The 10,376-nt window shown below is 42.2% G+C and overlaps 1 protein-coding gene and 1 gene segment (V, D, J or C); one reads left to right on the top strand and one right to left on the bottom strand.

Moving 5' to 3' along the window:
- Positions 1 to 10,376, bottom strand: part of LOC108540636 (Ig lambda chain V-I region BL2-like) — a 574,188-nt gene that overhangs the window by 420,054 nt on the left and 143,758 nt on the right.
- Positions 4,262 to 10,376, top strand: part of ZNF280B (zinc finger protein 280B) — a 22,532-nt gene continuing 16,417 nt past the window's right edge. For 4 of the 5 annotated variants that reach the window (XM_017889755.1, XM_017889756.1, XM_017889754.1 and 1 more), the window contains exons 1-2: positions 4,262 to 4,674; positions 5,463 to 5,521. The gene's annotated coding sequence lies outside the window, so the exon portion shown is untranslated. The remainder of the gene's footprint in view (positions 4,675 to 5,462; positions 5,522 to 10,376) is intronic. The other variant, XM_017889760.1, reaches the window with a different exon arrangement.

Below are 10,376 nucleotides of genomic sequence, written 5' to 3' on the forward strand. Positions count from 1 at the left end.
ATTTTAGTAAGTGCCCTTCTCTTGAAATTGTAGTGGTACCTTATTGTGGCTTTAATTTGCATTTCCCTGATGAGTAATGGACCTTGAGATTATATAGTTATCAGCCACCTGAGTATTTTTTTTTTTAATTAAATGTCTGTTCAAGTTTTGCCCCTTCTTACCTTTTTAAAAATTGGGCTGTCGACTGGGGAGGGTACAGGAAAAGTGCTGGGGCACTGGAAATGTCCCATATTTGGATCTGAATGGTGGTTTTATGGGTGTACACACGTACATTAAGGTTTATCTTTCATATACTTATTTAAGAAATTGTCTACCAAGGACATAAAGATATTCATTCCTTCTATGTTTTCTTCTAGAAGCTTTATTGTTTAGGTGAGACATCTCAAACTGATTTTTTGTTAATGGTGTGATAAGGCACGAAGACTAATTTTTTCATATGCATACCCCAAATCAATCAGCACCTTCTACTAAAAAGATCACTCGTTCCCTACTGTATTGCAGTGGAAACTGTGTGAACCAGGGATGATTGTATACATGTGTTTCTGGAATCTATTTCATTTCATTTGTCCTGTTCTCTATCCTTGTGCTAAGGCTGCAGTATCTTAATTATTGCAGCTTTGCATAATCCTCCATGTGGTAGTTTCATTTCTCCAACTTTGGCGTTCAAAGTTGCATTGGCTACTCCAAATGCTTTACTAATTGAAGTGACTTTCGTTGGTGTCCTTTGCGTGCTCTCAAACTCAGGTACAGTAGTTTACTTTAATTGTGATGTTAGCTGTGGGGCTCTTTGTAGTTACCCACTGACTGTAGGGGAATCGACTTACAAATCAGTAACAGAAAGATCACTGAGAAAACCCCAAAGTCTCCTCAAATAGGCAATATAGTTCTTTTCTTTTTTCTTTTTTTTTTTTTTTTTTTTTTTTTTTTTTTTTTGAGCACGGAGTCTCGCTCTGGTCGCCCAAACCTGGAGCGCACGTGGCGGATCTAAAGCTCACTGCAAAGCTCCGCCTTTCGGGTTCATTGCCATTCTCTGCCTCAAGCCTCCGAGTAGCTGAGACTATAGGTCGCGGCCACCTCGCCCGGCTTAGTTTTTTTTTACATTTTTTAGTAGAGAACGGGGTTTCACCGGTTAGCCAAGGATGGTCCCGATCCCTGACCTCTGACTCCACCCGTCTGCGGCCTCCCAAGTGGCTGGGATTACAGGCTTGAGCCACCGCACCCGGCCAGGGCAATACAGTTCTAAACAGGGTTGGAACTAGGGTGAGGCATCCAGGGAACCTAAAGTGACAACATGCCATCCCTGAAGCTGGGGGTGGGTCTCTCCTTAATGCACCCCAGCCTCCTTGCTTATCTCACCCCAGTCCTGGTCCTCATTCTAAATAACTCATAGCTCCTCTAAGAAATTGCAGTGAAAAAAGGAAAATGTTGAATTGAAAGGTATTGAAAACAACCACAAAATTTATGCAATGGAACTAACGCAGTTCCTGGGAATTTGTATTTTTAAATGCATATATTTGGAAAGAAGAAAGGTTCACTAAAGATCTAAGTCAGTGCTGTCCATAGATCTTTCTGTGATGATGACAATGCTCTACTTCTGCTCTGTCCAATATGCTACAGGTGACTACTGATCTGTTGAAATGTGGCTAGTGTGACTGAGATACTAAATTTTTAATTTTATTTATTTATGATTAATTTAAAACTAAACCTATTTTTGATTAATTTAAAACTAAAGGAAGAAGAGACGAATCTTCTTTAAAGAAGAGTTGCAAAGTAATTTGCATAGATAATTTTCCCTTAATGAGACCTCATGGCCTTCCTGCGTGTAGGCAGGATTTGGTGACTTACTCCCAAAGAATAGGGTACGAAAGGGGAGAAAAAGTAATTTACAGTGGAGAAACCAGTAGGAAGTCATATTGACAGCATGGATTGCTGATGAGAAATTACGAGAAAGACACATCATGTCTGTGATAGTCTTCTAAAAACCATAACCCCAGTGCCATGAGAAAAACACCAAACCTAAATTGAGAGACGCTCTGAAAAATACCTGACCTTCACTTCTTAAAATTGTCAAGGTCACGAAAAGCAAGAAAAGTTTAAGAAACTGTCACAGACCAGAGAAGGCTAAGAAGACAAAATGACTAAGTACAAGTCAGTATCCTGCATGGGAATCTGGAACAAAAAGGATGGTGGGAAAAAGTAGTGACATTTGAATAAAGCCTGAATTTTAGTTGATACTAATTTACTGATGGATATTGGAATTATTATGAAGCCAAAAGAAGATCATTTCATATATATTTATTTTTCATTTTATTATTTTTTGAGACGGAGTCTCACTCTGTTGCCCAGGCTGGAGTGCAGTGGTGCAATCGCAGCTCACTGCAACCTCTGCCTCCCAGGTTCAAGCAATTATCGTGCCTCAGCCTCTTGAGTAGCTGGGACTACAGGCACATGCCACCACGCCCAGCTAATTTTTGTATTTTTAGTAGAGACGGGGTTTCACCATGTTGGCCAGGCTGGTCTTGAACTCCTGACCTCAAGTGATCTGCCTGCCTTGGTCTCCAAAAATGCTGGGATTACAGGTGTGAGCCACCGCGCTTGGCTTCATATATACAGTTTAGATATTGCAAATATCTTCTTTACATCTCAGCATCATATATACATTTTAGATATTGCAAATATCTTCTTTATATCTATGATCTCTTCATTTTGACGATAGTACACTTCACTGAACAGAAATCTTCAAATGCAAAGGTCAGTAATATTTAGGCCATGTTATTTGATTATAATACAATTAAAATATCTTTTAAAAGCTCAGAGATTTCAAAATAAATAGTTGTAAAATAATCTCACAGATTTCAAAATAAATAACATACTATACAACCCTTGTGTTAGAATCACTATGTAAAAAGTAAAAAGTAGAGGTTCCTCTTCAAAGAGAGTTTCCTCCCTGTCGAATTAGGAATAAATAGTAACTTCTCTTAGAAGTAAAATTTATTCAAAGACCTGTGCTAACATTCTTAGATATCTGCTAGCTGTAATAAATAAATTAACGTATTTTGTGTTCTTAGCTCCCACAATTTAGCCTAAATATTTGCCCTGGCACGCTTATACTGGTCCAAGCAAGCATTAGGTCATAGCCTGTTCCTCTTCCTTATTTGGAGGTGTTTTTAGCTTTCTCAGCATTCCACAATTTACTTCCTCCTTCCTTTGTTCTCCTCTGCCTTTGCCTCTGTTAGAAAGTTCTAAGTTGTTAGCCAATTGGGACAAACACAGAATGTGAGTTTCCATTTCAGCCAATGGAAACCAGACACAGCAGCAAGGTGGAAGCGTCAGGTTGTAAATAGCCCTGTATCCTTTGTTCAGGGTACTCTTGGCAAAACTGCTGGTGAGTGTACCCTTTCTGCAGAAAGTAAAAATGGCCTTGCTGAGAAAATTAAATTTATGTTTAAGTGCTATTTCTTTCTGGCACTGGGGAAGAAGAAGCACTTCTAACAACTAGGAAAATTAGGACATAACTAATTGAAGGATAATGAAAATATTACCAAGCAGCACTTGTGGGACACAGTTAAACTGGTACTTAAAGGTAAATTTATAGCATTAAACACAAGAGAAAAGAGTTTACAAGCAAATGAGGTAGGCATTTTTCTCCAAAAGTTATAAAGAGGAGTAACAGAGCAAGCCTATGAAGACAGGAAGGAAGGAAATAACAGAGTGGAAGAAATAGATGAAATAGATAAGAAAGTAACATTATAGATTAATGAAACCAAAAGTGATTTTACTCGCCCTCGCCAAAAAAAGATTGCTAAAATAGACTTTTGGCAGAATTGGTCAATTTAAAGAAAATCAAAAGCTGCAAGTAAATTGAGTGGGCAAACTTTATGCAAAGGGCCAGATAGTAAATATTGTAAGCTTTTCATACACGGTCTCTGGCAATTAATCATCTTTGCTGTTGAAGCAGGAAAACAGGCATAAATAATACCTAAAGGAATGGGCATGTTTGTTGTTCCAATAAAACTTTATTTATGGACACTGAATTTTGAATTTCATATAATTTTCACATGCCAGAAAATACTATTCTCCTTTTTTTAGCCATTAAAAAAACGTGAAATCTGTTCTTAGCTTGCTGCCAGCTGTACAAAAACAGGTGGCAAGCTGGATTCGACTGGCCCCAGATGTTAACTAGAAGAGGACAGATGTAAGGCTCAGTTGTTTAGTCACAATCCCTTAAGCATGGGTAGTCAGCAAAGGGACTACACCTGAGAATTATAAACAGCTGGACTTCTGGTGGGCAGACTATCCCCCGCCCCGAGCTCTGGCTGCCTCAGCCTCAGCTCTGGAACCCTGACTGCCTGGAACCCTGATCCAGAACCCAAGATCCTTCCAGGGCCTCAGGGGCATTGCTACCGCCCCTCTCCCTCTCAACCTGACCCCGAGTCCAGCAGTCACCACCAGGGGCGTCAGAGCGCGCGCATGCGCCCAGCTTGGAGCCGCGCTGATCTCGCGCCGGCACCTGGCAGCCAATCGCAGGTCTCCACTGGACGCGCGCGGGTGGAGGGGTGCGCGTCGGCGGCGCCGGGGGCCTGAGGAGGCGTAGTCCCCGCCGGCTTTTCCCCGGGAGCGCCTCCGGGGCCGGTGCGTGGCCGGCAGCTCGGGAACAGCCGCTGATCCGGACCGGTAAGGACGGGGGCGTGGCGCGGCTTCAGCGTTCCCTGAGGGGAGACTTGAGGCATTTCCTGGCGAGCCGCTGCCCTGCGGGTCGCGACACCGCGCCTGGCGGTGCGCTGCCGGAGCGGCCTTTGCAATGCAGCCGCTTTCTGTGAGGGAGTGCAAGGCAGAAGCAGGTCCCACGATCCCCTCAGCACACCCCCTTCCCTAATCTCAGCAGGCGCCACTTTCACATCAGCCTCCACTCCCTCACGCAGACGTCCTCACCCCCGGGCTGGGCCCGGGCCTCCTGGAGAAGGGGCCTTTCCTGGCTCCCAGTGCGCTCCCCTCCCCATCGCCCCGCGGGGTTTCTTTTCGCACTCAATGTATTTAAAAATCTGAAAACTGCTTTGTAACCCCAGTCCGTCCCCCATTCTGGAGACCTGTAGGCCCAGACCCCTTAAGGCATTTGAATGTATTGGCCTCTCTCCCTTACCGCAGCGTCTTGTCTTATTTACTGCGTGGCTGCCGGGACTCTTAATGCCGCCCCTGGGACCCTAATGGAGTCCCTCCCGTGAGAGCCAGGACCTGGGGTGATTTGAAGGCTTTTTGATTTGGGCAGTTGGCGGGTGGAATGTTTCCTTTGCTAAGGTAGGGGAGATTGGAGGAACAGATCTGGGGGAAAGGAATTCAGTTCACTTTTCTGGTTAAGTGTGAGATGATTGATAAACACCCAAATGGCAATGTCAGGTAGGCAGTGGGATCGCAGATATTCTGGTAACATGTAAGTAACTAACGCTTCTCTCTGGTTACCTCAGGGATGTGACCTTCTGCCTGGAATAGCTCAAGTTCTTAAAAGTTGCATTGTAAACCTGAGGTAAGAAGAGAGAACTCTCCCTAATAAGGACCAAAGTTGTATCTTTTTTCCCTTCAGTTTCGCTCTCTTGCCCATTCCTATGCTAAAACATAGCTGTTTAGTGTTTAATATTTTACTAAGGGAATCTGAATGTGTATGATTAGTTCAGGTCAATTGATGTAGGTAATTCGGGAACCCTCTAAATTGCTTTCTTGAGAAAGGAGAGGGTGGTAGTGGCATTCTTTTACCACATCTTTTGAAAAAGAAAGTAAGAGCATCCTGGATGTTAAGTTATATAAAACTGACTTCTTTTATCATACCCTCTTTGTCAACAGCTGTATTTCATGAGGTAATTGCCTCAGGGCAAAACTTTCAGAGTTGTCCATATTTGCTATCTCCTGTTGTCATTCTTCTTTAAACCCACTGTTGTCGAGGTCCCCAGTGAATTTCACTTTGCTTAATCCATGGCAGGACAGGGGAGGCCATCTGAAGTCATTGCATGCCAGTAGGTGAGATTATAGGTGAATTCTGTGGTCAGCAATTTGTAGTTACAGCTCAGTGAGACCCATTGTATTAGTTTCTATTGCCGTGTAACAAATTGTCTCAAAACTTAGTAGTTTACAAAAAATTTTATTACCTCATAGTTTTTGAAGGTCTGGAATCCAAGAGTGGCTTAGCTGGCTGGTTCTGGCTCAGGGTCTCTCATGAGGTTTCAGTCAAACTTTTGGCTGGATTGTCAGTCTTTGCGGGATTGACTTGAGTTGGATCATCTGCCTCTAAGCTCACTCACTGGGCTGTTGGCAAGAGGCCTCAGTTCCTCACTCTGTGGGCCTCTCCGTGGGGCTGTTCGTGTCATAGTAGCTGGCTTACTTCAGAGCAAATGATTCAAGAGACCTTGTACCCAAGATGAAGGGCAGTCTTTATGACCTAATTTCTGAAGTGGCATACCATCACTTTTTGCTGTATGTGCTTGACCCCACAGACCAACCCTGTTACAGTGTGGGAGAGGGCTATATCTATGTGAATTCCAGGAAATGGGGTTCATTTAGGTCCATCTTGGAGGATGGCTACCACAGCCATTTATCCACCATTTAACCCTTTTCCGTAAGATCTCAAAGCATTATCCTGTTACTCTGGGTGAATAATTTGACTTCTTGCTAAGGCCAAAACCTCTACATGTGCACTTTTTTATTTAAGGATATTATTCTAGCAAGACTTCTCTTTGTCTAGGGTTAAATTTTCTGTCTCTCCAGATCATTAACATAGCAAACATGCTGATTGTACTGTAACCTCACCTTAAAGATCTCGTTTTTGATGCCACATCTCCCATCTGCTTGTTTTTATATTTGCTTGTCCTTACAGGAAAATATCTCTAGAGTTGTCCATATTTGCTAACTCCTGTTCTCATTCTTCTTTAAACCCACTGTTGTCGAGGTCACCAGTGAATTCCACTTTGCTTAATCCATTGGTCAGTTTTAGTTGATTTTCTTGATTTTTTTTGGTCTATTGGCAGCATATATTATAGTTGTTCCTTTTCTCCTCCCCTTTGGATTCTGGGATGCTTCTCTTTCTTGATTCTCCTCCCACCGGAAAGGCTGTGAATAATTGTTTCTTTTTAATTTCCTTTACCAGCTCCTTCTCATCTCCATGACCTCTAATCAATGGAATGAGCCAGAGCTTAGATCTCAGACCTCTTTCCCTGAGTGATCTCATCCAGTCTTGTGTTTTAAATAATGCTGCATACTGAAGACTTCAAAATTTAAGTACCTACCTCAGAACTTGCCTTGAGCTCTGATCTCATAGATTTACCTGCTCAGCATTACCTCTTATGTGTCCTCCTCCTCTCCTTCACATCCCAAACCCAATCCATCAGTGAACCTTGTGGGCCTTCTAGATTTTGATCTAGAGTCCGACCCCTTAGTATCTCCATTTCTCCATCCTGTCCGATACTACCATCATCTTTTGTTTATAATATTTCAGTAGCTTCTTGTCTTCTGCTTCCACTGTTACTCTCTAAAGTCTATTCTCCACACAGTAGCCAGACCAATCCTGATGAAATGAATCAAATCATACTACTTCTCACTCACAACCTTCCAGTAATCTCTCATCACACTCAGGGTAAAAGCTGAAGAGTTTATTTTTATTTTTATTTATTTATGTACTTATATTTTGAGATGGAGTTTCACTGTCACTCAGGTTGGAGCGCAGTGGTGCAGTCTCAGCTCACTCCAACCTCTGCTTCCTGGGTTCAAGCGATTTTCTTGCCTCAGCCTCCCAAGTAGCTGGGATTACGGGTGCCCGCCACCACACCCAGCTAATTTTTGTATTATTATTATTTTATTTTATTTTATTTTTTTAGACGGAGTCTCGCTCTGTCACCCAGGCTGAAGTGCAGTGGCACGATCTCAGTTTGCTGCAGTCTCTGTCTCCTGGGTTCAAGCAATTCTCCTGCCTCAGCCTCCCGAGTAGGTGGGACTACAGGCACGTGGCAGCACGCCTAGCTAAGTTTTACATTTTTAGTAGAGATGGGATTTCACCATGTTGGCCAGGCTGGTCTCGAACTCCTGACCTCAGGTGATCTGCTCGCCTCGGCCTCCCAAAGTGTTGGGATTACAGGCGTGAGCCACCGCACCTGGCCAAAGCTGAAGAATTTAGAATGGCCTACATGATCTTGGTTTTCCTTTACCACAATCAGCTCATTTTTTATGTCATTTCTAACTTGTCACCCTTTTCATTGGCCCACCTATGTTAGCCTGTTGCTCAGTCCTTGCATGTGTTAAATGCTCTGGTCTCAGAGCCTTTGTGTTTGCTGTTCCCTTTGCTGGAGTATTCTTCCACAGGTAGCCATATTCATGTTATATGAATATCAACCTGCTTCCATTTCCTACTTTATTTTTCTCCGTAGTGTTCATACAACCATCTTACTTTTGTTAAAAACAATTATTTTCTGACTACCCTTTCTGGAATGTCAGCTCCCTGAAGTGAAGGACTTTGGATTACTGCTGTATCCCCAGACCAATACATGGTACCTTGTTGGCCCACCGAACTTTTATTGAATGAATGGTCTTAAATTCCTCTCAAATACCTGATGCTTCCCCTCCTCCTTTTCTCTCTAGTCATGAGATTATCAGAACTGTGCAGATTCTTGATCATTCCTGTGTAATTTCTCTTTTAGTTTTTTGTGGACTGGGATATGTTTTAATTCTACTGATGCAATACATTTTGTAGCTGTAGTTCCACCAAAATAGCAAACATCAGAACATCAAACGTGTATGTTTGGTCTTATATGATGGTCTTTCTGTAGAGTAACAATTTCTCCCTAATTTCTTAACATCCCTCCCACCAGCTCGGTTCTAATGCAGCAATATTACCTTAGGGTCAAGTTGATATGTGAAAGGAGAATAGTGACTTTCACCTTTTGGCTTTTAACACTTAGTTAATGTGGGCACAAGGTGTTTTTTTTTTTTTTTTTTTTTTTAGACGGAGTCTTGCTGTGTCGCCCAGGCTGGAGTGCAGTGGCACGATCTCAGCTCACTGCACCTCCCAGGTTCAAGTGATTCTCCTGCCTCAGCCTCCTGAGTAACTGGGATTACAGGCATGCACCACCATGCTCAGCTAATTTTTTGTATTTTTAGTAGAGATGGGGTTTCACCATGTTGGTCAGGCTGGTCTCAAACTCCTGGCCTCTTGAGCCACCTGCCTCGGCCTCCCAAAGTGCTGGGATTACAGGCGTGAGCCACCAAGCCCGACCTGGCACAAACTATTTTAATCTTATTCTTTGTTAGCTTCTTATACTTGTAAACTGCAAGTGTATATAGGTCCATTCCTTGTTCTTTCCCTTCAGTGTATAAATTAGTCATTTGGATAATACTAAATAATACAATTCTGAGAGTTGAGCTTAAGCATTAGTGTTGTATAAGTTTGAAACAAAAGGTGAATGCTCTGCCAAAGTCTTAACTGGGGTTTTTTCCCTGGGAGCTTCCCAATCGCAGTGATCCAGGTTACATAGGGAGTTGTGATAGGACCTATCTGGCCTGCATAGGATATGCTGTCACAACTTCTCACAACCTCTAGATTCCTTATAACTAGGTTGACTATGTAATTTGTCATTTAAACTGAAGGACTTATTGAAGATTGAAGAGTGGCACTATCTGTAATTACACAGAGATAGAAGTTTAAACTGCAACTGTCTTGGTCATACCAGCGTATTTGGTAATCCTACGTATAATTTATTTGGTCTTCCAGGTCCTTGGTATCGGAGAAGTGTTCACTCTGCAAGGAGATATAACTGTTCCATCTTTGGGAATGTATGACTCCCACTATAATTTATAAATTGACCACCTGATACTGGCTTCTTTTTGTTGGCTAGATTAGCTTGCATTGTTCGATTATCCTTGTTACGAATTAAGTCTGCTTAATGGTGCTTTGAAAATTTAGCAGCAGTTGTTGGGAGATGGAGGGTTATACCAGCCTGTTGCTAGGCATTTTTTTTCTTTGAAATATAAATCATATGCCATAAAATTCACCCTTTGGCATGTGAAATTGAATGGTTTTTAGTATTACATACTTATAAAATTATACAACCATCAGCAATATCTAATTCCAAGACATTTCATCAACTCTAAAGAAACCTTGTATCCATTAGCAGTCACTCCCTATATTAGTTTTCCGTGGCTGCTATAACAAATTATCACAAACTTGGTGGCATAAAAGGAGAGGATGTGGAGAAATAGGAACACTTTTACACTGTTGGTGGGATTGTAAACTAGTTCAACCATTATGGAAAACAGTATGGCAATTCCTCAAGGATCTAGAACTAGATGTACCATATGACCCAGCCATCCCACTACTGGGTATATACCCAAAGGATTATAAG

Source organism: Rhinopithecus bieti, unplaced genomic scaffold, assembly GCF_001698545.2.
Source record: "Rhinopithecus bieti isolate Rb0 unplaced genomic scaffold, ASM169854v2 scaffold_19723, whole genome shotgun sequence".
Taxonomy (NCBI): domain Eukaryota; kingdom Metazoa; phylum Chordata; class Mammalia; order Primates; family Cercopithecidae; genus Rhinopithecus; species Rhinopithecus bieti.